Source organism: Castor canadensis, chromosome 16 (genome assembly GCF_047511655.1).
Source record: "Castor canadensis chromosome 16, mCasCan1.hap1v2, whole genome shotgun sequence".
In the NCBI taxonomy this organism is placed as follows: Eukaryota; Metazoa; Chordata; class Mammalia; order Rodentia; family Castoridae; genus Castor; species Castor canadensis.
This window is the reverse complement of record NC_133401.1, coordinates 62,674,672-62,699,320: the sequence shown is the minus strand read 5'-3', so window position 1 is coordinate 62,699,320 and position 24,649 is coordinate 62,674,672. Positions and strand designations below refer to the sequence as shown.

Here is a 24,649-nt window from a genome sequence, read left to right as displayed (position 1 = left end):
GCAATTTCATGTGGTTTACAAAAAGTATTCCAGGACTAAAAAATCACCAGAGGTGTGGGTGTGTGGTGGTCAAGTAAAACACTGTGGACTGTAGGGTCCCTGGGAGAGGTCATTGGTCAAGTGGGAAGGAAAGGAGATGTGATCAGTGGGAGATCAGTGGCCTGAAGAAAAGGAAGCAGAAAGACCAGCTACTGCTATGGGAGGTGGCCTGACTGCCTGGCCGAGGATATCGTAGCAGTTACTTTTGGGGGGTGGATTGCATATAGGATGTACATATTATGGAGACAGCGAGGAATCTACCAGAGTGAGAGTTAAATGAATGAAATTGAGGAGAAGTGCTGAGATTTGAATTCAGTTTTTATCTGGATTCACTCCCATTGTCAAAGTAGAGCAGGTCAAGAAGGAAGGTAGACATTGCTCCTGAGGAAACACAGTAAATGTGGACCGTATATGTTGAAGGCTTTGGCAGGCACTGGGGGGTATGTAGTCTCACAAGCAGAGTTCATTGACTGTAGATGAGAATACTGTGGTCTTCAGGACAGACAGTTTCACAGCAGAAGCAGGGGAAAGAGGTGTGATAGGGATGTCGGGGGCCTGTGCTCTCGGGGGTTGTAACTGCTACAAAGGCCCTGTGCTGAGAATGGCCACAGTCTCCTCCTAGAGCATTTGCATTGAGAGGTGGGCTGGCTAGGAGGGGCATTTGGTGGATGAAATATCACTGTTCCACAGTTTAACCCCAAGACATTGAGCTTCTGAAGCAAACCACTGAATTGTGGTAGGGAATGCAGTTGGTCTGATTGGATTTTCATCAGGCAATCTGTGAAATGGAATTCAGCTTCCCCTGCAGCTTCCTGAGGAAGAGAGTACTTCTAGCACAACTGTGACAATGACATTAGCTCATATAACTGAAATCAGTTGATGTCTGCTCTCATGCATTGATCTGTGGTCAGTCATGCTAGGGTGTCAGCGTGTTTCCACATCTGACATAACTGCTTCCCTGAGTGTTTGGGTCCCTGCACCATGAAAAAAGGCTGAGGACTCCAGTGCAGCCAGCATCCCTCTTGGGGCTCAGGCTGGCACCAAGTAGCTGAGATCTGCATCACCTTTATTATGTGATCGTGGATCACTTTCGGAGGACACGGAGTCAACTAGCAACAAGTGGACATGAGGGACACAGTAGCATGTCTGACAGAGGAGAGTCTGTGTTGGGTTTGCAGGAAGTGGGGCTCTTGGTTCTGAGCTCTCCCAGGCTTCTGAACAGACTCCAGCCACTGGTCATAGCACTGCTAAACCTAGTTATCTTCTCCTCTTTCCACTGCCCACTTTCCTGTTTCCATCCTGGAGATGGACTGTTCTGTTCCCAGTGCACAGCTCATCTGTTCAATGTGCATGAGAATCTGTCTATTGTTGGAGGAAATCGTCTCTCATTTGCTCTCCCAGCCCCACTTACCTGGATGCTGTCTGCTGTTGGGCACTGTCACAGAATTCCTATATCGGCTGGTTCCCTTCTGGACCTGGGTGATGGGAAATTCACAGCTGGGCTGAGAAGGGAACGGCCTTTTCTCCTGGAGCAGAACATTAAGGATGGGACACGTGGCTGTCTCTGGTCAAGCATGGGTGATTGGGAACTAACAAATAGATCCCTTCCCTGGAGACTGGGGCAGCCATGAGGACTGCTGCCTAGTTGTGGCCCCTGGGGTTAGTTCCCTTGAGGTCTCTTTAAGAACACATTCTGTTTATTGTTTGTGTTCTGTCTTAATATAGAAAACAGCAATGTGAGAATCTTACTTTGGATCTAAATAGTTGTTCCACAATCTTGCAGCTTTTTATTCATATAAGCATTTAAAATGATAAATTTCCTCCAGACATTCTACAGATTTGGGTATCATTTATTTTTGTTATCACTTAATTAAAATATTTAATCATTTGCCTCATTGTTTGATGTATGTTAAGTTGTAACATTTGGAAAAATTGTCTAGTTATGTTATTTTCTCTGGCTTTAATTAGAACATATGAATGTCATGAAGTAATGGGTTTTATTGGGTCATTTTCCTGCGTGCATACAAAATACTTTCATCATACTCAACCCTCTATTACTGCCTCTTATCCCCTCTCCTACACCTTGTCCCCTTTCACATCTCTAAGATTCCCTATTACTTTCACGCTCTTTTTCCTTAAATTCTACGAGAGAAAACATTCAATGACTTGTCTTTCTTGTTTCTCTTAACATGATGAAATCTCATTGTCTTGCAAATAATATCATTTCATTCCTCTTGGCCAAATAAACCTCCATTGTGTCGATTCACCACATTTTTACAGCGCTCATCCACTGACAGGCACCTATGGGTTCTGTCACTTGGCAGTTGTGCAGTGCTGGGTTGACATGGCTGTGCTGATGTCTCTATGAAAGCTCACTTTGTTCTGTGGTATCTTCTCCCAAGGACTGAGGCAGGGGCATCACCCTGAGTCCAAAGTTAGCCTGGCCTAAATAATGAGACACCGCCTCAAAATATCAAAAAATGTAAACTTCAACTACTCCCCCCAATAAGTTTATAAAGGAAGAACTAGGTTACTTACTGGGTAAGGTAGGAGGTTAATACTTTTTAAATGCATACATATTAAAAACTAAATAATAAAAGCAGGGGGTGGGAAAGGAAAATAGAAGCAAGATATAAAAGAGGTGAAAAGTATATGGTGGGAAGGCATTCAATTAGTAGGAACAGAGAACACAGTAAGATATGTGCAGAGAAAGATAAAATAGTAAAGATCATAGAAACACATTTTTGATAATAGCTGCAAAAAAAAATTAAAAAGAAACAAAAATCCATAGTTCTTCCTTATTGGGGAGGTTGGTACAAGATTTCCCTGCTCCTTGGAACAGTTGTTTTTTTCTTTGAAGGTCAAACAGGCTAGGCCAGTGGGGGTTGTCTAGTTTGGGGATTTAAGTCAATGGCAGACCGCTCATCCAGCAACTGCACAGTCCGGAGCCAGATCTCCTACCCAGCAGGTGCACAGAAAATGCTACTTGCAAGCTGGGCGAACAGCAAGCAGCTGCTCCCCTCCTGACTCCCGGCAACCTGTGGCTCCCAACCTCCCAGTTCTCTCCAGGCTAGTTCCTCACTCGTGTTGACTCCAGGCTCGCTCCCCACTTGATTGATGGAAATTACCGAGTCAGTCATGCTCCTGCTGACTCCTACTGTGCTCTCCACTTGACTGTCATGATTGCCACTGGGGCTTGTCACCACTCTGCCTTGACTCACGCCAGATTGCATCCAGATCCCAACGAGGCAGCACCTTGGCAGTGCTCACTGTCCATGCTCACTCCCCAGGCAGCAGCCCTGGCTTTGGCTTGCGGGATTCCCATGTCACTCAGGTTGTGCCCACTCCCAGTCTGTTCCCCACTGCACTCCTGGCGGGTCCCATGCACCTGAGGCAGTCTCGTACTGGCACTTTCTCAGCATGGCACCTCTGTCTTGGAGTTTGTGGTCTCTACCCACATGGTTTTGTGTCTGAATTTCAGTCCCAGTCTCAACTAGTTTTATGGATCCACACACATTCTCCCAAGTGATTTTTTGTTTAGTTACTGGGGAGGGGAAGCTTTTGGGGATTGGAGATAGAAAACTACAGATTCTTCTGCTCTTCCCTGGAATGTTCTTAAGGCCTCTCTTTAGCACTCTATTTGAGGGTCCTTTCTACTTTTAGAAATCTAAAGTTCAGTGTTCCCAGACTTCTGTTCTATCCCTATCTGCTGTTTACTACTGCCTTCCTGTGCCTTTCATACCACAGCCTTTCCAAGGAAATGCAGGGCCATGGAGGGCATCTTTACCTCCTGACCCTGTTCCTATAGCAATTCTTATACGGCAGATATGCTTGTAATGAATTCCTTTAGCCTCTGATTATCTGAAAATGGCTGTTTTTTCATTTATTATTAAAGGATGATGATGGATGCACAGTTGGTCATTACATAAAAATAAGTAGCATTTCTATATACAATGAACAGGCTGAGAAAGAAATGAGGAAAATAATACCATTCACAAGAGCTTCAGAAATATTGTTTCATTTATTTATTTGGAAACAAGGTCTCCGTGTGTAATCCAAGCTGGCCATAAACTCTCAAGCCTCCTGTCAGTTTCCCATGTGCTGGATTTACAAGTGTGTCCTACCATGCCTGGCTATATAGTACAATTTTAACCCGGGTGCTGCTGCTGGCTCATGCTGGCAATCCCGAGAGCTGAAATGGGGAAGGGGGAGGTGATGTGAGGTCTCCACGGGTTAATACTTAAGGAGACCCCCGCCATCTCCAAACTAACCAGAACAAAATGGACTGGACATGTGCCTCAAGCAATAGAGTACTTGCTTTGCTAGTGTGAAACTCTGAGTTCAAATCCTGACCCTGATAGATAGATGATTGATACGCAGGTAGAGAGATAGATAGGTAGATACTGTTAAGTAAATTTTTATAGAGAAACCGTAAGGCAAAAGTTCCTGGGACTGAGAAAGTCCTATGTGTTGATCCCAGTAGTGTGGCTAGTGGGCAGGTGGTGAACAATGCTATATAGATGGGAGTTAAAGCAGAGACAAAGTTTTTTATTCACTTTCCAAGAGAGAAAAGGGCCAGACACCATTGGCTTCATGAGGTAATTTGAGTGAGTCTTTAAATGTTTTTGTAAGGAGGCGGTTGTAGAAACAGGTGGGGGAGTGGGCCAGGCAGTTGTTTGTCCCTTTCACAGATGGTGAGGTTACATCCCTGATTAGATCAGCACATTGGCCAGGTTTGGCTTGGTCCAGAGATATGTCTTCAAAGTTTTTGAGTACTGTCATTTGTCAGACTAGAACAGAAAAGAGTTTGAAAAGGATAAGCAAGGTTTTGTGGGAATCTAAACAGAATCGGGTCTAGATGCAAAAGGGAGTTATTTAGACTAATTTTTGGGCTTTACAGTTCCCTCCATCAGACATGGAAGAGATGATTCTTTGGAAGATGACAAGGGGCAACCCCCGCCCCCACCCACTCTAGGGTTGTTGAGGATGTGAGGTCCATCTTCTATACATGCTTCATGCTGAGAAGGTGTACAGACTTGTCCCTGAGGAGTCAAGGGGTCATTCTGGACTGAGTGCTTGTGGTTCACACCTATAATCCTAGCTACTCAGGAGGCAGAGATCAGGAGGCAGAGATCAGGAGGATCACAGTTCGAAGCCAGCCCAAGCAACTAGTTCTTGAGACCCTATCTTGAAAAAATCCATGACAGACACAGCTGGGTGGAGTGGCTCAAGGTGTACATCCTGAGTTCAAGCCCCAGTATGAAAAAAGGGGAATCACTTTGGGGTATGGGTTGAAAATGAATAGCCCGGTTGGGTATTTGAGTCTTGGGGTTGTGCAAGTTTTTCATGAATAAGGTTTTGTAGTGCTGAAGAAAAGGTATCACAAAGCAGAGAAGGCATGGGCCAAAAATGAGTAAAGAAAAGATGGCAGAAAGAGGGCCAAGAAAAGTGGTGAGCATTTATACCTAGATCAGACATTGAGCTTCCAGGAAAAGTGGTCCATACCCCAATTTTTAATTTTTATTGGTCATCACAAACAGGTGTAATTACTTGGTTAATAGTAATAGGAATTATTCCTGATTCATTTATGTAGAAACAGCATTTCCTGGTTAGATGGAAATTGTGAACATGAGTTGAGGGTTTCTCCCCCTTCTCTCTCACCAGGACATCTTCCCTATCCCTTTCCTCTCCAGTGACAAAAGGATACAGAAGAAAGAAGCAAGAAGAAAATCATGTTGTGAAAACTCTAAATTTGGTGAGTGGGGCATTACTGGGGTTTGAACTCATGAGGAATGTTGCCATTACTCACTGAATTTCCTGATTAATAAAAACTCATCAATCGCACGTGATTTGTAACCCAGTTTACACATGGCTGCCAGGATTGAAAGGTTCAAGTGTTTAGGCAGTGTGTCAGTAGGACTCAGTGACCTTTCCTCACCTTGGCTGAAGCACAGGCTCCCCACGATGTTCTCCAGGGCAGTCTTCTCGCTAGGCCTGAGGGTGAGTAATTGAATGATGATGTCTTGCAGTTCCACAGAGAGGTAAGATGGTATGTCATACCTTAGGTGCAGGACCTGCTGGTGCAGCTGCAAAAATGTCTTCCCTTTAAATGGGAAGGTAGCTGTGAACATGTAGTCCAGGGGGACACCTGGGCCATTGTATTTGTGGTACAGGAAGAGTTTGGTGTCACGGAATGCAAAAACAGCACACAACTCTATTAGAATCTGAAGCTAAAGCCAAAGTCGCTCTTCTCGATGTATCCTTGGGCATGCAGCAGGATGTTAGATTTCACGTGTGTGTGTGTATCATGCCTTTTTTGTGGCAGTATTTGATGGCACACACAATCTGCTTGTATACTCCATGGGCCTCGCTCTCATGCAGGCAGTTGTCTGTTGGATATACTGCAGGAGCTCTGCCCTACTACTGTGTTCCATGATGATGTAGCCCTGGTCCACTGTTTCCATCACTGGAACCGTTTAGTCATGCTCGGGTGGTGCAGAGTCTGTTGCTGATCACGTTTGGGTGCTGCAGACGCTGCTGAGAATGAAAGGGGCTTCCTTTGATAATGGTGAAACAAGAGGCATAAACTGCCCTCCCAGCTCTCCTGAGAACTGATAAAAAGCATTTTCATGGCCTGGGGACATGGCTCAAGTAGCAGAATGCTTGCCAGTCTAGCTTAAAACCCTGTGTTCCCTAGAACTGCAAGAAAGAAAATAGCACTTTCATTTCTCATAACTGCTTCAGATGTGGGCAGGCCTCTTTGTTTCTATATGGATTGAGCCTGACATGTTGCAGCTATCTTGAGTGGTAACCGCCATGATGGCTCTAAAGAAAAACCTGTCAGATTTTCCTCCACAGTTTTCCCAGCAGATAAATCCATTAGAGCAGTGTGTGGAGCTTTTGAACTAGACCTTGGTGGCTGGATGTGCCTGACTCTTTGATACTAGCTTAGAATTCTTCAGATACACTCTGGCTTGGATAAACTCACCTTCTCCTAACATTTCTCATCTGACCTAACCCGTGGGGATCCACTTTGTCTTCCTGCTGCCCCAAATCACACTCCCATCACTAAGTCCCCAAGAAATTGTACTCTGTCCCATTCTATATGTGCCTGTTTCTCTTTCTTCAGTCTCAATGATGCCTTTGGGATGGTTCTCATGCACTGGGGCTGAACCCAGTTTAGTTTCATTCAAACATTTTTATTATGACTATTTTTCTTTTATAAATATTAACTATACATGTATGGATGCATATGTAAATTACAGAACATGATGACATGAGCCTTTATACACCTACATACAGCATAAGAAGTAGAGGGCAGGACTAGGGATGTAGCTCAGTGGTAGAGCCCTTGACGAGCTTGCATGAAGTCCTGGGTCAATCCCCAGTGTAAGGGGTCTCTAGGCGTTGGATCCTTAAAGGAAATTTCATGCTGGGAGTGAAAACAATCACAAGAACCCTGGCACCAGAAGCAAGACTGTCTCCCAGTTCTGGTAACTGGGACCTACAGCTAAGTCAGCACATGTGTACTTCCTGAACTTTGTTTCATTTTTTTCTGAAAGTGTAACACTTTTCTGTAAGTTGTGACTTTTTTTTTTTTTTTTTTTTTTTGTAAACTGTGACCTTTTCTGTAAGGTTGTGTCCTTGTTATGGGCAAGGCAGACATGGATTAAGAAGTTCTCAGTCTCCAGTTTTCACCTGATCTGTAAATAAATCCATTTTCTGCTCTTATACATATTATGTTGTTCTCTCTTAATGTAGGTGGGTGTTCCAACCCAGAGCCAGGCCCTATTGCTGGGGGAAGGGGAAGCTCTGGTTACAGAATTTGGCAAACCTCGCAGGGATGGAATTAAGGCAGGAAATTTAGCGAAAGTACCCAAACCAGGTCATGGGGGACATGGAGCCTCCCTGGAGCTAGCCTTATGGGGGAACAGGTGATCTATCTCTACCCAGAATGACTCCAAAATGCCCCTTTTGAAAGAGCATTTTCATCTGGACCCAACCTGGGGCATATGTACAACGGTCCCTAATTAGAGCCCATGTAATTCACATATATGGTCAATCAACAAAAGCCACTCCTAAGTACCACTCAAATCTCTTCCCTTTTCTCACCCCCTGCAGTGTATAAATACCCATCCCAACAAAGGGGTGCTACAGGTGCTGCTGGTAACCCCTGTCACTCACAGCCTGATACTCCCCCCTTTCTTGGGGAGTGTACACTCTTGCTCTCAATAAAACACTGTTACTGTTTTGCTATCTGTATGTCACCATCTAATTCTTTGCTTGGATGCCAAGTACCTGAGCTCTTCTCTACCAGGGTCTTCTGACCCCACCCACCAGTACCATTTTTGGTGAATCAGCCAGGAGGTAAGCCCCTACACAAAATCCCACCTCTGTTCCCCACTTTACTGAGCCAGTGTACTTTCACTTCCACTTTCCTTATTTATCTGGATCACCTGGCACATGTCTATCACTATATACCACCAAGCACACCTGATTCAGGTTGGACGCCCAAAGCAGAGGCCTCCACCCAGGGGTCAGACTGGTGGACACTGGACACGGCCATTGGAGGAGCCAAAAATATCAGCATGTTGATGCCCATCCACTGCCAAAGACGTCTGGCCATGTTTTGGAGGAAAGTTGGGGTCATTCTCATTCCCCTCTACCATCTCAGGACCATAGAGGGTGCCCTAAGGGCTCATGGAGTCCCAGCCTCCTTACCTCCTAAGGGTTGTGTTTCTTCTCTCTCTTCTCCTTTATTCTTTCTTCAGATCAAAATGGGGAGAAGTACATGTATCCCAACAGATTCTCCACTTGGCTGTATCCTTAAACATCAGGATCATTTTGATCCTGGTAATCTGAAAAAGAAACACATTGTCTCCTACTGGAATGTAGCCTGGCCCAATACCAACTGGGGAGTCAAGTAAAGTGGCCCAAGATGGGAGCTGAAGTTATAATCCCATTTTACACTTAGATTTGTTTTGTAAGAGAAAAGGCATATGGTGATAACTATCGTATGCCAAAGCTTTTATGGCCTTGTGTCAAGACCCTTCCCTCTGTAGGTCGACCTCCAGCCCCCAAAGGAGGAAAGCAAATAATGAGGATGTGGACATCCTTGATCCCCTGCTACAGGGAGCGACGCCTGGCTCCCGGGGGACACCTCTCTCCTTACTATAATCCTCCCTGTGCACCCCAACCTCTGATGAGCCCCCCACACTCCTGAGACCCCTATATACTCGAAGTGAAACACTTTCCTTGGAGGCTTCCCAAGCCTTGTTCCCGCTGGGAGAGATGGAGGGGCTGGAGGGGCCGGTTTGGGTATAAGTGCCTTTTTCTGTAGCTGATATCCAACAGTGCAAAGAAAAACGTAGGAGATATTCTGAGGACCCTGATAAATTTGCAGAAGGGTTTCACACCCTATCCTTATCTTTCCATCTGTCCTGGAGAAATATCAGTTCCTTTTGGCCAGCTGTTTCACCCTCACAGAAAAAGAAAGAATACTTATTGCTGATTGTAGGGAGACAGATGTGACCCTTGGGATTGTCAGCTATGGACTGATACTGTCCCTGAAAATGAGCCTAACTGTGACTACCAACACTCTGGGGATGGGGGCAGAGGTGAAGGAAAGCTAACATGGTGGAGGCAACCCTCATGGGCATGAAATCAGGAATGCTAAACCCATTAATTATGATGAGGTTAGAGGAATTACTCAGGTAGAAGTCCCGTATCATCTTAGGACAGGCTGCAGGAAGCCTTTAGAAAATATATCAGTGTCAATCCCTGCTCTAGAGAGGGGCCACTCCCTCTAGGCCACCATTTTATTACTCAGTCCACCCCAGACTTCAGGTGGAAGCTTCAGAAGGTACAACTTGAACCTCAGACTAATAAAATCCATTTGCTGGACACTGCTTTTCTGATCTATAATAACTGTAACCTGGAAAAGAAAAAGAAAAGACAGAGTAAGGAAAGGAAGCAGGACAAAGTTATGGCTGCCATGTCTCATGATTGGGAATGCCCTCCCTTGCAAGGCACCCTAACGTGAGAGAGGAGGCAATCCCAAAGTCAACCTATTACTAATGCAAGAATCCTCGGCATTTTGCCATGGATTGCCTGGTGCCCCCCACCCCCACCCCGAGCCCTTGTCAAAACTGCTCTGAAAGAAGAGTTTTGGCACTGGAGGGTTGACTGTCCCCACTCTCAGAGAAGGACCCAGGCAGTTAAGACTCTGGCTGCACTGGCAGAAGCAGAGCAGAACTGAGGGTGCCAGAAGTGCCCTCAGCAGCCCCCGCCTAAGATCAGCACATGGGTAAGTAAATTCACTTCCTATTGGATATGGGGCAACTTACTCTGTTCTTCCTACCTATGTGGGAAAGCCTTTCTCCCTGATGATGTAATGAAGGTTGATGGGAAAAAATAGGGTTAGAAATTCCACCCACCTCTTGCCTTATTATTTTGAGATCCAAGTCTTCATGTACAGATTTCTTGGAATTTCTTTTTTCTGCAGTACTTGGGTTTGAACTCAGGGCCTCATGCTTTCTAGGCAGGTGCTCTATCACTTCAGCCACTCCACCAACATGCATAGATTTCTTAGAGTCCCTGGATGTCATGGTTTACTCTTGGGACAGGATATAATAGGAAAACTGAGCATGGTGCTGCTAATGGGACTAGAGAAACAGATGATGCCTGTAGAACCCATAAAAAGGGCCTCACTGAGGCCCTGTTCCTAAGAACTCCCAATTTGGAAAAACCTTGTATGGTATTCTGCCACCAAAAGGGTACTAACTGTAGGGTACTAACTCAGAACCTAGGGATGGAACCTTGTCCAGTTGCCTATCATTCTTTTTTTATTCATTTATTCATATGTGCATACATTGTTTGGGTCATGTCTCCCCGCCCCCACCCCTCCCTCTCCCTCATTCTAAGAGGTTGGAAGGAGTTGCCCTGGGTTTGCCACGATGTCTGAGGGCAATACTTGCCATTACCTTCCTAGTACAGGAGGCCACTACTCTGGGTCAGCAGCTAGAAGTTCTTACCTTACCACCCATTAGGTAAGAGCCACCTTGGAACTAAAAAGTCACTTGGGGATGTCCAGGGAGAGATTAACTAAATACCAAGCCAACCTTCTAGAGTTCCCAGAAGTGAAGATAAACATCCTAAATCCTGCATCTTTGCTGCCCTGTGAGCTAATGACTGAGCATACTTGTAAGCATGTGATCATACAAACTTATGCACAGAAACCAGACCTATCAGATAAGCCACTCCTTGAAACTGAGGCTGAATGGTTTACTGATGGAATTAGTTTTCTGCTAAATGAGGAGAGAAAGGCAGGGTATACAGTGGTGAGCCAAGAGAAATCATTGAACCTCAGCCTTTGCCAGCTGACTGGTTCTTCAGCCCAAAAAGTAAAACTGATAGTCTTCACTACAGCCTTAACTTTGGGGAAAGAAAAACAGACTTAACATCTATACTGCTTCAAAATATGCCTTCCTGAATGTTCCTCAATATATTAAAGGCTATATATGACAAACCCATACCACCATTATATACTAAATGGAGAACAACTGAAACCATTCCTGCTGAAGTCAGAACGAGATAGGATGCCCTCTCTCCCCACTCTTACTCAATAGTTTTGGAATTCTGATTATATAGGCATAGGCAACAACTTCCTAAATAGAATTCTAATGGCTTAGCAACTAAGAGAAAAATAAATGAATTAAAAAGCTTCTGCAGAGCAAAAGAAATAGTCACTAGACTCAAGAAATCAGGGAAATAATCCCATTTGCAATAACCTGAAAAACTCTAATGAAGTACCTTGGAATCAGTTAAAAAAGGAAACCAAAGACCTTGTCAAGGGAAACTATAAACCACTGAAGAGAGAAATCGAAGAAGACATCAGAAGATAGAACGCTCTCCCATGCTCATGGATTGGCAGAATCAACCTTGTGAAAATGGCTATACTCCAAAAGCAATCTACATGTTCAATGCAATCCCTATCAAAATTCCAATGACATTCTTCAGAGTAGAAAAATCGATCCTAAAATACATATGGATTTGTTGATTCCATTGTTAATGCCCTTGCTGTTTGTACTAAAATGGAAAAAATGAATGTTCTCCAATCTCTAGACTCCAAGTTTGTTTCCCTGGTAAACTCTTGCTGTTTGTGTTCGCTGAGTCTCATTCTTTTGTTTCCTTGTCCCTTGTGAACACTAGTGAGTTTGAGGCCTCTTGTGAGTTTTCAAGGGTTCTTTAGTATTTATATATTTTTAGGAGTCAATATTGGGGTTTGAATTAGGGCCTTGCACTTGCCAGCCAGGGACCCTAGCACTTGAGCCATGCCCCCAGCACTATTTGCTGTTTTTGAATAGTCTTGCTTTAGTTGTGGGCAGTACTGTTGGTTTGAACTCAGTGCTTTGGGCTTGTTAAGCAGGTGGTCTCCTGCTTCAGCCTCAACTCCAGGGGGTCTTACATTTTTGCCCATGCTGTCCCCTGGGTCCTTCTGTTTATGCTACCTTCTTAGCTGGGATGAGAGGCACAAGCCTTATTTGCGTAGAGAAATAATTTAATGCCTTTCAGAAGAACCGAACGGGAGCTTTGGTAATAGTCCATATTCCATAAGGGCGTCTACTGTGCCAACCCACGGAACAAGTGCTTCTCTCTTGTCCTATCCATCCATGCACTAGTTTTTGTGGATTTCTGGCTGGATGTCACACACAAAAGCCAAGAGGTGACCCACGACTTTATCCTTATTCTGCCAGAAGTAGTTCTGGAGGATGGTCATCTTCTCCTGGGTCACCATCTCCACCTTAGTGCTGCAACTGCCAGAGGATCCCAGGGCCACAACTTCCTGGCCTTGAGCTCTTTCTCCCCCTGCAGGCAGTACTGGTCAGTTTCAGCCTGTCTTCTTTAGCCTGCTTCAGCCTCTGGCTCTTTCACTTGTGGCCCTCGCACACCTTCTCAGCTGTCCACTTCTCAGCCTGCAGCAGCTGCTGGATCCCTTCCCACTGACTGGATGTGGCTCCAGAGACCCGGGGACAGGTAAGAGGTCTGAGGCAGTGCAGTGGCCACTCAGGTCAGCTGCCATGCCCAGCATTTCATTGGTTTAAATGGGGTCTCACTGACTTTTGCCCAGGCTGTCCTCAAACTGCAAACCTCTCCTATATCCACCTCCTGAGTAGCTAGGATTACAGGTGTGAGCCACTGTGCCAGTACTGTACTTAAAAATCTACTGCTATAAAAATTTCAATTCAATACTTCCAAGTTTGGTTCAGCCGTATAACCAACTGGCCTCAGCTTGTTTCAGTTTCTCATAACTATAAGACGGATTTAACTGGCTGAATGTAGATGTGATAAATTTACATTACCATATTGCCTTGTCTTACACTAAGTTTCAAATACAGCAATACTGAATTTTTGTTTTCTTTGAAAAACAAAAATTACTAATGGTAAAACAATTGACTTATAGTATTTACTACACTGTCTACAATCTTCAAGTTCATGGATAATGTAAAAGTAACTGTTAAAAAGTGAAGTAAGGCTGGGCATGGTGGCGAGTGCTATAATCCCAGCACTCAAAGGCTGAGGCAGGAAAATCACAGTAACAGGCCACCCTGAGCTACATATCAAGTTCCAGGGTAGCCTACGCTATGAGATCATGTCCCAGAAAATCAAAAAAAAAGAAATGGAAATGTGATAAATATTTCATCTGAGCCATTGGTAAGTAAGTTTAAATACTAAAACGTTTGCTAAGTATGAGTTCAAGTCTTCGTGTCCACGGACTAGGGGAGGAGGGAAAGAAAAGAGTAAGAGGCGAGTAATATCGAAATACAACAAATCTGTGCAGGAACAAGACACAATGAAATGCACTGAAAACTTTGGAACAACATGGGGTAGGGAGAAAGGGTAAGGAAGAGTAATAGAGGGGGTTAGGCTGATCAAAGTACAATATATTTACAGGTAAAATACCAAGGCAAAACTCCATTGAGACTGGGTGCCGGTGGCCCACGCCTGGAATCCTACCAAGTCAGGAGGCAGAGATCAGGAGGATCGCCATTCAAAGCCAGTCTGGGGAAATAGTTTGTGAGACGCTATCTTGAAAACACGCATCACAGAAAATGGGCTGGTGGAGTGGCTCAGGGTGTAGGCCCTGAGTTCAAACCCCAGTAACCACATACACAAAAAAACTCCATTGAACAATGGACACTTAAACAATGAAGGACAGGAATGTAAAACAGATCGTGTTAAGGGGAGGGCATGAGTGGGAGGGGGAAGGTTAAATGAAGAGGGTAGAGGAGGGAGAATATGGTTGATGTATTTTCTATATATGAATAAATATGGAATGGTAAAACCTGTCAGAGTCATTTCAAGTAGAGGAGGGGGAGGAGGGAGAACAATGGAGGGGATGAACCAAACTGATAAGCATATATCGACATGTCACAACAGAACCCCCGTGCAACTATTAGATACTAATAAAAACATTTACAAAGCAGAGTCAGGTGTGGTGGTGCACACCTGTAATTCCATGGTACTACAAACCAGAAAAAAAGAAAGGAAAGAAAATAGAAGGCTTAGAAGTCCATGTAAGCCCCTTCCCAGGCATCCTCACCCTCCAACACCGCACTGAGTTTTTTATGATTCCTGTGCTATTCATATTTATACATGTGTGTGTACGCGCCCACATCTGTTGGTATTGATGATGCTTAGTTTTGCTTGTGGTGGAACTTTATAGAAAGGTATTTTGGGGTTTTTCTCTGATTTGTCTTTTTTGGCACTCAACATCATGTTGGGAAGACTCATTTCTGTTCACGCCAGTAGTTCATTAGCACTGCACACGGCAGGTCATTGCATATGCAATTTACTAATCACTGTCCCAGTGGGTTTTTGGCTGTTTCCAGGAATTTTGGTTTTCTTTTTCCTAAATTACAAAGTAACTTTGGGGTTCCTTAACCCTGTCCCTTGAGCATCTCTAGGGTATACACTGAGAAGCAGAGCACTGAAAGGAAGAGAATAAACTTGGTCACCATTTGTCACAGCAGCTGAGGAATTTACACTCCAGTGAACAATGCTGAGACCCAGTTGAATCACAGGACAATGATTTTTGATTTTCATGTTGGAGACAGAACCCAGGGCCTTCTCACGCTAAGCCCACGCTCTGCCACCGAGTACATCCCTAGTCCTAATTTGACGTTCTTTCCTGAGAAAGGTTTTGCCATACAGAATAGACTGGCCTTGAACTCTCCATCCTCCTGCCTCCACTTCCTGAGTGCTGGCATTACAGGCTTCCACCACCACATCCAGCCTTGCTCATTTCAAATTTGTGTTTATCTCATGAGAATGAACTAGTTTGTAATTATGTTTTTGTTTTGTTTTGGGATAGGATCTTGCTATGAAACTGGCCTCAAATTCCTGATCTTTGTGCCTCATCCTGCCAAGTGCTGGAATTACAGATGTACACCACCAGACCCTATTATAATTATGCCTTTAATTTGCATTTTTAATGATTATGAAGTTAACAATGAGTTTTTCAGGTTATTGGACTATTTCCTCTTCTGAGAAATAAAATGTCTGTTCATATTAACAAGGATGAGTTTTGTTGTCTAGAAGCAAGTATATTCTAGACTCTGTTCACTAGCTGTATGTGTGGCACACAATTCCATTCTCAGTTTGTAGCCTTTTTCCTTGCACTGTGGTTGTGTGTTTACCTCAACAATGTTTATTCTACAGAATTTCTAGCATGTGAGTAGGTTAACTAAGATGATAGACTCCAGTGTAGCAGCACCCATCATCACTTCACTACAACAAAACCCATGACTCATTTTGACCCTTCCACCACGCCCTCACCTATTCTTTCCTCCCATGCTTGGTTTTCTTTTTTTTTTTTTTGCAGTCCTGGGACTTGAACTCAAGGGCCTACACCTTGAGCCATGAGCCAGCCTTTTTTGCGATGGGTTTTTTGAGGAAGGGTCTTGCGCACTATTTGCCCAGGCTGGGTTTGAACCATGAGTCTCCTGATCTGTGCCTCCTAAGTAGCTAGGATTACAGGTGTGAGCCCCCGGTGCCTGGCGGTTTTCTTTAACTTTTTGATACAAAGTCTTCCTATGTTGCTCAGTCTGCCCTCCAACTCCTGGGCTCAAGCCATCTTCCTGCCTCAGCTTTGTCTCCCAAGTCACTAGAACTATACATGTCCAGCTCTCATGTTTTTTTTTAAACTGCAAACATCATGTTTTCATATGTAAATATTTGAAAGGATATGCCTCCTGTCTGGATGCCTTCCTTACCTCCCATGGGCACAAACACCCCATGCCAGCTGCCCAACCTCCAAAAGGCCCTCCTGTCCCTCTGCGGCTCCAACGCTGGTGCTGGAGAACCATCCCATGGGAGCCTTCATACCCTGCCCCTCCCACTGTGGGCCTCATGGTTCTCACCTCCACCTCCAATGTGGTGACCTTACCTTACTTCTTCACACCTAACTTTTCAGGACAGACGCTTCTTCATTTATGATGGGGTTGTCTTGATAAACCCAATGCAAGGTGAAAATATGTGAGTCAAAAATGCATTTAAACACCATAGCCTACCTTACACATGATCAAAACATATTTGCCTACAGTTGGGGAATTACTAACAGAGAATAAACTATTGAGTTTTTTGGATTTGAACTTAGGGCCTCACATTTGCTAGGCATGCGCTTTACCACTTGAGCCACTCAATTACTCCTTTTGTTGTGTGTTGGGTGTTTGTTAGATAGGGTCTTGCTTTTTGCCTGGGCTGGCCTCAAACTTGGATCCTCCTGATCTCTGAGTACCTAGGTTTGCAGGCGTTAGCCACTGGTGCTGGGCAAAAGTGATGACTTTTTGTGTAACTTACTGTGTAACTTAATGATGGGATGTGAAAATACAAAACAATTTCCAGTTAAATGCTAGCAACACAGCATACTGGAGAGTATGAGATGCTGCCCTCTGGATCCTGGTGCTGACTAGGAGCTGTGGCTCATTGTGGCTGCCCAGCATTAGAGAGAAGATCTCTAATTTTCCACATTCCAGGAAAAGATCCCAATTCAAAATGCCAAGTGTGTTTTCCACTGAATGTGCATTGCTTTGGCACCATTTTAAACCTGGAAAATCATCAGCTGAATATTCTAAGTTGGCAACTGTTTGTCATGAATTGTTCTCTGCCACCTGGAATGGACAACCCTGCTGCTACATGCAATGTTTCCCAGTTCTGGAATACACAGAAGGATTCTTCACTCACAGGTCTGGCCCCTCAGTCAGATGGCTAGGACACCTGGGCGCTGGCTAGACATCTCTCTTCCTCTTGACACAGCCAGTTTAAACTTCCTTACAGTGTGATGGTCTCAGGTCCAAACTCCTGGGCTTCCACGTGTCAGGTCAGACTACTCACTTCTATTATGGCAAATAAAGAGATGGTAATGTTTATTAAGGGCAGAGAAAGATTTATACTCAGCCTGGGTAGTACTGTGGAAATGGAATTTATTACTTAGCCAGGGATATACCATAGGAATAGGCAAAGTAAGCACTCATCCCATTGTTAGCCATCTTTGGGGTACAGACATGCATTTTGGCTTTAAATAGCTACAGAGTTGGGACAGGGTTTGAAAGGTATGCACAGTTAAACAGTCACACTTACAGGTGTTGATCTGGTTGGATGTTGTCTCAGTCCTTGCTCTTACAGGGTCCTGGAGAAGTTGTTACTGCCGCCAACACTTGAGGGGAGCAATCTGGCGCCCAAAAAGTGCTTACTCCTGCTCCACAGTGCATCCTCATTATTATGGATATCTGTCCTCATTTGGAAAGGTGGTCTGTGCTGCAAGGCTCCACTGTCATTAGGGATCGTTTCAGTCCCTTCTCACAAAGATGCTACTGATCATTCCCATCCTTCCTTCATCCCAAGGTGACTGCAGGAGAGAATAACTCAGAGCAAAGGATAACAGGTACAAAACTGAATCAGAGATGCTAAGTCTTTCTCCTTTGTTCAGTTAATTTGTGTGCCCAAGGAAGGAGTCAGTGCTTTTCAGCAAAAGCAAATGTTTTCACATTGCTTAAATTGTCCCCTTTGTTTGAACATTCCTCAATGTTGAGGGAACTAGAAGACCAAACCTACAAATTATGGCATATTCCTATGCCTTTATAGGAAACACATTTAAGAACATAATAGCAGAAAACCTCCAAAATATCAAGAACAAGATTCCCATCCAGGCACAGGAGGTCTCTAGAACAATAAGCTGACACAACCACTGAATGTCAGGGTCGTGGGGAAAGGGGAAGGGAGGGTAATAGAGCGGTTAGACAGATAAAAGTATTATAATTTACAGGTAAAATGCCAAGGTAAAACCCTTTTGAACAATGAACATACACTTAAACACTGAAGGATAGGCATGCAAAACAGGTGATGTTAGGGAGAGGGCACTAGTGGAAGGGGGAAGGGCAAATGAAGAGGATAAAGCAGGGTGAATATGGTCCATGAATTTCCTGTATGTGCATGAAGATGGAACACCAAAACAGGGTGAATTCAGTTTAAGAAGCCAGGAGGTGGTAGAGGGCCAATAATGGTAAAGATGAACCTAACAGAGTACAAACTACTCATATGTGGAAATGTCACCACAAAATCCCCTGTATCACTTTACAAACTAACAAAATTGTTAAGTCAAGACATACATGTGCAGGCCAGATTTCAAGTAGCAAGATTGCCCAAACGTCAGGGTCTTTTTGTGTTGTTTTTTTGGTTTTTGGGTTCTTTTTTTCCTGAATGTTATTTTACAAATGGCAGGATGGACAAAAGTTTTATTGACCATTTTTGTATGTGGAAGGTGTAGATGTCATACATTTGAATTAAAGAGAGCATGAGCTGGTCATTTCACATGTACACATTCACACTTTTCATTTTGAAAATGTTTGCATAATGGTTAGATAAAATTGAGACACGCACCTCTACATATTTCCAATTGCACGCGTATGAGACCAACCAGAGCAAACAGTCCAGAAAAACCCCATCTCCAAATTAAGCAGAGCAAAATAAGCTGGAGGTTTGTCTAAGCAGTAGAGAGCCTGCTTTGCAAGCTCAAAACTCTGAGCTTAAACCCCACTCCCACCAAAAAAAATTTTAAAAAGAAAAAAAGACTTTTACATGAACAGATACTTAAATGAACTCTGCTTCAGTTAAAGTTTAGCTTCCTAAGTAGTCAAAAGCTTCACAAGATCAACAGCAAACACATATGATTATCTTGAGACAACACAAAACCTTCCTTTAAGCCAGTTTCTTGCAATCGTTACTAAGAATAGATCAATATTGAAATAGCCTTGTCATTACAGACTTAGAGAATCAGGTTTTAGTTTTACATCAGTATGCTAGATTTGAACCTCAGAAAATTCTTTAGGTGACTTTTAAATTATAGCCAACTAAATCACACATATAAACCTTTGATAAGCTTCCTCTTGTACACAGTTTGACTATCTACTTGTGTATACTTTACATAACTTTCCACACCTCCTGTTTTCTTGACTTAGCCCTGTTTTCGTTTTGGAACAATTCTTTAGGACAAAAGTTACTTTACAAAATTCTTTTCATCCAAAAGCACTGAGATATGTCTGGTATTTTTTTTCCTATTTGCTGATTTCTGTCTCTTTTTTTGTAATTTGAAGTATGAAATAATTTTTATAAATTTTTTAACTGACACAAAGTTGTTTTTTTTCCCCATCAAATAAAGCACTCTTAGTAGCCTTACATTTCAATAAAACCCAGGAAGAAAGGCAATATTAAACAATTTCTCGATACAATAGCAATTTACAAATATGCATTTGTTAATAGATCTAATTATAGATGAGAGTTGAATGCAAATAAATAAATACAGTTAGATAGATAAATAAAAACAACCTAGTAGTACTTGATAGGCAGCAGGTTCAGCAAGATTACAGAACACAATATCAATACAGAAAAATCAGGTGGATTTCTATACACTAGCTTAGTAGTCCAAAAATAACTAAGAAGACAGGGAAAGGGCATAGTCACATAGGGACATTTACAGTACACACCAATAATACAGTTTTAGAAATTTAAGTCCATCTCAGTGAAAGACTAAAACTACAAACATTTTTGAAAGAAATTAAGCTCTAAAAATAACAGAACCTTCTTCCATGTTCATGAACCATTAATTCTGTTAAGATGGCAATGCTCATCCTGTGACGGATTCAATGTAATCTTCCTCAAAATCCCATCTAACTTATTTGCAGGATTTGAAAAGCCAATTTTGAGATTCATATAGAAATTCAAGGAACCCAGAAAAGTCACCATCTTTACTGAGAAGTACAAAGATAGAAGACTCACACTTACTGATTTCCAAACTAAGTTCAATACATTAAGGGAAATCGCTCAAGGCCCAACCAAAAATCTAGCCCTCTTTCATTCCAGGATCAGAGGGGACGTGCACAAGCACACCACCCTAGACCCTGAGACACTGGAGGGTCTACCAGTTCTTCCCACGTTTTATCAGGCAATCCTCACCAGACAGACAAACTCCAAAATCTTCAACAGAGCCTCCCAAACTCACTTCTCAACCTAAGTAAAAATGGCTTCAAGGCCTTCAGATCTTCAACGAAGGAGGTACCAAGGGCTGAAAAGAGGTGACAGGCTGATTGTCTGTGGCAACTGCCAACTCCCTTTCACTCCAGGGAGCCCTCAGGCTCTGTACACTAGCCCTAGCCTTACTTGAGCTAATTCCAGGCAACCACAGGTTCTACCATAATTCAACTTAGACTGCTATAATAATGGCCAGCCTGGACATTTCAGTTCCAACTGCCAAAATCCATGTCCCCCACCAGATTCATGTCCATGCTTCAAACAGGAGTGCCACTGGAAATGGGACTGACTTCCTTTCCTTTTCCATGAGGAGAGGTCATTCCAAGCCCAGGAATCCCATGAACAGCCTATTCTTTGTGATTGGCAGATGCCTCTGACCCAGTTCCTGGACTATGAGGCATCAACAGATGGGGGAGACCTGTAACTCAATTGATGTGGTCCAGGGGCTCAATAGGCTCCTGTGTTCTCTACCTCTATCTCCTGTGAAGCCCTGAATGTGGCAGGAAATAAAATTATTTTTGTGATAGAGATGGCAGCTTCATAGTCTGTCCTAGTTACTGTTCCAGGACTCACTGTTCAATCCCTGATCCTCCTCACAGAAACAGATGGACAGCCCCAACAGGGTTGCTTCCTTGCTGCTTGTTTGCTCACTGGAGACCACTGTTTTCACTCATTATTCCCTGGCACTGCCTAAATTCCCCTGTCCTGCTCTTGATAGACATATCTAATCCTAGCTAGGACCAGCTTTGTGTCTAGAACACATGTAGCACTGGGTCCACCTTTTTTATGGTAATGGGCATTGAACTCAGTGTCTTACACTTGCTATGCAATGCTCTACCATTTGAGCTACAACCCCAGTCGGTAGTGTCCACTCTTGACTGGCATTTCTGGCCCCATAACCACAAGTCACCCTGACCTTTGACCCTTTGTAACTTCACTAAATTCCCACTGAGGTCTGGGACACTATTCTCCCTGGACGTCTGTTTTCTTGACTCTAGTCAAATATTTCTGATAGACTTCAACCTCTCCCTCAAGTGCCCCTCAAATCTTCTAAAGCCAGAGGCCCAAAGAGGACTCTGGCTAAATTTTTATCAGCTGGCCTAAAACTCCCTTGCAATTTCCCCTGCAACAGCCCCATCCTGGCAGTAAAAAAAAACCAAAACAAAACAAAACAAAATAAAAAAAAAAAAAAAAAACCGCAACAGTTGGCTCTTAAAGGATGGTACAAGATCTCAGGTCCCCAATGAGGCAGTTCTCCCCCCACCCTAATTGCCCCTAACCCATATACCCTACTAAGTCAAATCCCCACAGGGTCCCTGGTTACAGTCCTAAATTTAAAAGAAGACTTCTTTTGCATCCCTGTACACCAAGATTCCCCATTCTTGCTTCTCTCTCTCTTTCTCTTTCTCTCTCATAAACTCTTACAGTATGTAGATGATCTGCTCCTGTGTAGCCCCCCTCAAACATACCACACAACATAATTTACCACATAACAAGGGATATAGGGTCACCCCTTCCAAGGGCCAAACATCAGTTTCACAAGTCACTAACCTGGGTCTCACCATTACCTGGGTGAGTAGCCATTGTTCATTGCAAGTGCCAGCACAGATCACAGATATCATCTCCCTTAACAACTCTCTGGCAGATGCCTAGTCAAGGCTGCCACCCGGGGAAATTCATCACCTGACACTCCTGGAAGGATTGCCCTTTAACCCATGCTCTTCTCACCTTCCCCAACTTCGACCCCCCCAACACAAGGACTGAACACACCACTCTCACCCGGGCTCTGGAATACCTAGTTCTTTCACATCTCCATAATCTCTTTCACTCACTAAATCTGTTTCAAGCTCAACTAACTCAGCCACTTAGTCTTACTTTATCTGCTCCCGGGTGTCCCCCCGCCCCAGGCAAGTGTTAGGCCCCACCCTTCCCCACACACCAGGCACAAGGCAGTCTGCCAGGACTACTCTATGGCTGTCCTTCTGTCCTTCACCACATACCCCACACTTCTACCTCACTTCTCACAGAGGACATCTGGCTCACTCTCCACCTTTCCTGACAACAATGTAGACAATATGCTTGTTGAAAGCTTCACTTTGTAAACCTTCCTCTGACCTTCCAGCTCAGTCTCCAGCCATAAAGCCAAGGGATGAAGTCTGTATCTCCAATTCCTCAACACCACTAAAGCCAAAATGGCAAGGGCCACACCAGGTGATTTTGACTATGCCCACCATGGCCCAGGTTAATGGGCAACCACATTGGATTGACCAAACTCCACTAAAGGTACAACCCAGTCAGAACCCGAAAAAAGGTGAGAGCTCCCATATACCAACATCGCTCCCCACTTAAATATTCCTCTCTCCCCACAGGACCCACTTCACTCCACCTTACCAGGATCACTGACATCCTGACTCATCCATGCCTCTAACTATAGCCCATTTTGAGTCCTTTCTATACTATCTTGCAGAGGGCTATGCTGCCATCCCTATTCAGTCCCACACGTGCCTCACAGGCCTCCTCTTCCTCCAGTAACTATGGCACCAGGACTTTTGTCCAACCCAGATTTCCTACTTCACCTTCTGCTCCCACCACTTAGAGACACTCAGTGACCTCACTCAATTCTGCCTTACTCCAAATCAGGGTTTTACCCAACAATCTGATACCAACCTCTCACAGGGGCCATGCTGCCTGCTCTTTCCCAGTGTGGGAAATGGAAAAGCCCCACTGGTGCCAGACCAAAACATTCTCCTTGGGGCGGGGGATTGGCGGACTGGATCAAGGGGCAGTGGGCCTGCCTAGCAAGCATGAGGTCCTGAGTTCAAACCCCAGTACCGCCAAAAAAAAAAAAAAAGACATTCTCCAAGGTGGCTACTTTGACCTACAATTTCTGTCTGTCTGCACCAGGCTTCCTTTCCCTGTGTGGAACATTTTCCTGTCTTTGTTTACCTGCCAACTTCTCAGGCACCTGTACCCTTGGACACCAGATTCTGGATGTGGCTACACTACAAAATAACCAAACAATTCAGGTTCCCCACTAAGCTTCCCTGACCTTGGGAGCCTGAGTCCAAAGAGCCATACAACTCATTCAATCCTTGTTGGCCTGGGACTCTCAGGCTCCCTGGGGACTGGGATAGCGGGAATAACCTCTTCCTCACTAAACTTTCAACAACCATCAAGAACTTTCTCCGTCACCTTAGAAGAGCTAGCCCAGACCCTCCAAACTCAAATTGATTCCTAGCAGGGGTGGTCCTCCTAAACTAGGGAATTCTTTTCTTTTCTTTTTTTGTTATGGGGCTTGCTAGGCATGCACTCTATCTTTGAACCACACCCCTGGGACTATCATATTGCACTTTTTGGCAGCATTGGTGTTTGAACTCAGGGCCTCATGCTTGCTAGGCAGGTGCTCTTACTTCTTGAGCCACTCCCCCAGCCCACTGGTGAACCCTTGACCTCCTAACTGCTAATGATGGGGGACGGTGTCTCTTTATAAGTTCAAAGCTGTGGGGTTGGCAGAGTGGCTCAAGTGGTAAGAGTGCCTGCCTAGCAAGTGTGAAGGCCCTGAGTTCAAACCCCAGTGCTGCCAAAAAAAAAAAATAATAATAAAAAAAAAAGATAAATGCTGTTTCTATGTCAACCAGTCTGCGTTCATTCACAATGCTCTTAAAAATCCCAGGAAAGCGATTCTGATCTCCCATAACATTCCTAAAAATCCCAGGAAAGTGCTTCTGGTCTCCCATAACATGTGACAGTCAACTGGGGACAGTGGTCTGCCTGAGTTAAGTGGATGCCACACGTGGCCCCCCCATTGGGAACTGTTATTTTTTCCTCATTCTGCTGACAGTGGAACTCTTATCTTTAAATTCCTTTCTCACTTTGTTTTCCAAAGGCTCCGTGCTTTGGTCCACACTACTACCCAAAAACAGTTCAACTCAATCCTGTTCCTCCAGATGGCCTGCTACAGATGCCTAAAACAAAAAGTCCCTGCCAGTACGCTCTACCTTTCAGAGACCTCAACTCCCTAACC

At 44.1% G+C, this 24,649-nt stretch overlaps 1 protein-coding gene across 15 annotated transcripts in view; it reads right to left on the bottom strand.

The window, feature by feature from the left end:
- The window catches only part of LOC109702162 (protein transport protein Sec24A-like), a 205,001-nt gene that overhangs the window by 140,991 nt on the left and 39,361 nt on the right, over positions 1-24,649 (bottom strand). Inside the window, exons 10-16 of one of the 15 annotated variants that reach the window (XM_074057245.1) lie at positions 17,680-17,947; positions 17,284-17,435; positions 16,487-16,545; positions 10,476-15,028; positions 8,761-9,973; positions 5,978-6,576; positions 4,042-4,829 (exon numbers count right to left, since the gene is read on the bottom strand). The exons of 1 other annotated variant lie outside the window; for it this stretch is intronic. The gene's annotated coding sequence lies outside the window, so the exon portion shown is untranslated. Of the gene's footprint in view, positions 1-4,041; positions 4,830-5,977; positions 6,651-8,760; positions 15,029-15,339; positions 16,546-17,283; positions 17,436-17,679; positions 17,948-24,649 lie in introns of those variants that run through there. 13 more of the 15 variants (XM_074057246.1, XM_074057241.1, XM_074057248.1 and 10 more) reach the window with 13 other exon arrangements.